Source organism: Heptranchias perlo, unplaced genomic scaffold (genome assembly GCF_035084215.1).
Source record: "Heptranchias perlo isolate sHepPer1 unplaced genomic scaffold, sHepPer1.hap1 HAP1_SCAFFOLD_348, whole genome shotgun sequence".
NCBI classification, from domain to species: domain Eukaryota; kingdom Metazoa; phylum Chordata; class Chondrichthyes; order Hexanchiformes; family Hexanchidae; genus Heptranchias; species Heptranchias perlo.
In genome coordinates, this window is record NW_027139360.1 from 175,001 (window position 1) to 177,500 (window position 2,500).

At 39.0% G+C, this 2,500-nt stretch overlaps 1 pseudogene; it reads right to left on the reverse strand.

Moving 5' to 3' along the window:
* LOC137311542 (28S ribosomal RNA) overlaps window positions 1-2,500 on the reverse strand; it is an 8,044-nt pseudogene that overhangs the window by 2,413 nt on the left and 3,131 nt on the right.

Here is a 2,500-nt window from a genome sequence, read left to right on the forward strand (position 1 = left end):
AACTTCTGTAGACATAGTCCACCATCCCGATTTCGGCTGTATAAAAGGCCATCGCTGATATGATTTGGGAGGTGCAGAATTTCCTTGACCGCTTTTCTGATTACGTTATCCATTTTAATAAGCAGGTTTTGTGACACCTCGTTTAATATTAATTGATAATAAAAACGTGGGATCATAAATATTTTTAAAATGTCCAGTTTTTGCCTCGGTTTAAGTTTCGTCTTTTTTAAATTTAAAATCCATTCCTGCAATTTAAAAGTCCACTTGTCTTCAGATAATCCTACCCAAGGATCAATACGGGCTCCGAGATATTTCTCGACATTACCTGGTTCAATGAAGCTAAGATCGCAGCCGTTAAGCTTCCAATGTGCGATATTGTTAAAAATAAACGTCTTATTTTTCGTACACATATAAAATCCGGCTGTCTTCTTGATGTTAATCGACAGCCCGGTTCTTTTGCAAAACGCCTCGATAATTTTCAGATTTTCCTCCATGCCTTTATAAGAGTCGCTCAAAATCGCGATATCATCTGCGAAGGCCATGGCACAGCATGTTATACGATTGCTGTCGAGCTTCATTAAAACACCAGAACCTTCTTTTTCAAGGGTACACAGTAGTGGGTCAATTGCAATATTAAAAAGGAGAGGCGACAGTGGATCACCCTGCTTAACTCCCTTTCTAATTAAAATGGGATCCGTTTTGCCAGTTGAGCTCTCTATCACAGTTGTATTATTTGTATATAGATTTAAAATCAAATCAATAAAACTCTTGGCAACCCCCATCCTCATAAGTGATTTTAAAATGAGTTTTATGACCTATCGAGTCGAATGCCTTAGCAAGGTCTATAAAAACAACGGCCAAATTCTTCCTATTCAACTTTGACCCCTTTAAAATGTTATTTAAAATTGCAATATTTTCGTTACAGCCGGAAGTTGCTGTAACGAATCCTTTTTGTCGAGGATTTAAAGTTACGGCCTCTTCCAACCTCGAGGCCATAATCTTATTAAAAAGGCGTAAAATTATGGACCCGATAGTAATGGGTCTCCAATTATCTATATCCTTTAAAACCGACGGATCTTCACTCTTTGGTATTAAGACGGTCCGACTATTCTTTAAGGCGTCGGGAATATATGATGTTTTAATTAAGAGTGAAAAGAACCTTGATAGAATAGAAGGATCTCCGCTATTAACCGTCTTCAAATCCTTCACTGTAACCCCGTCCAATCCAGGGGCACTTCCTTCACGCAATCCGTCGATTGCCGAATTTACCTCGGATTCACTGATCGAGCGCATGAGATTCGTATTGTTGGCCGTCATCATGCATTTTGAGAATCTATTAATATCGGCCTTATTGTTCTGAATTGCTAATTTATTCTCAAAGTGAGCCCTCAGTTCGGCCTTATCCAAAGGACATAGTAATTCGGTTGGCCCGCCCATAATTTGGCGAGCCAATTTTCTTCTGTTCTTATTATACATAATTTGGATGGATTTATACTTCGCCTTACGAATAGCATATCTTCGTAGGTGTCCACTATTGAATCTTGCAGCCCGTATGTTGTTTTCCTCCTTCCTGCGTACTGGTTTTAATTTATCTTTCCTTCTGGGATGTCTTTCCTCCACATCAACAAGTTTCCGAGTGATGGCCTCGATATTATTGAGGACTTGCTGTTCCGACGCAGGTTTGAGTGGCATCTTCAAGATTTCTTCGGTCTCACTAATAATATTGTGGACCTCTCGAAGATCTGCAAATCCTTTAGATAGATCTTTACTGATGGACAGCATAGGTATATTTGATAGAAAATCACCGGCATCATCATTATTTTCATCGTAATCAATATTGTCTTCGGCTTGTACATTTAATGGTGCGGTTTTGTTGGCTTTCGCCAAACATCGCCTTTTGTCTGATATTTGCTTATTGGTTTTAGTAGTCAAAATCTCTCCAATTTTGATGTTAATGTTCCGATGGCCAGTAAACTTCTCCTCGAGGGAGATAAGCATATCCGTTTCCTCTTGAGACCAAATTGACCTCTTGCTGATCTTTTTCTTTTTAGGAGCAGCCGCCTCAATCCTCTTCTTATTCCTGAGATCAGGATGGGTATGCCTTTCATGTTGACTGAGGCCACTCGCAGAGGAGAAGGATAGTGGGCATAGTGAACATTGATTCGCCAGAATGCTCGGCTGAATACCTTTGCATTTCGGGAAGTGACAAGCAATCGAATGATACTCGCCATGTCTGTTACATTTCGAACATCGCACGATTATCTTTGTTGTTGAATGTTTAATATTCATGTGTTTTCGAAACACTACATATGAATTATAGTGTTCATTACATAATATACAGAGCAGACAGTCAATGGGATATAAAATTTTAATCTCCTTCTTTAACTCTGGGATGATTTCAGAGTCAATATCCAGAGCCGGGGTATCCTCGGTATTGTTCACATTAACATTTCCATCTCCCCACAGATTCGATAAATGTCTAAAAGCAGAATTATAAAAA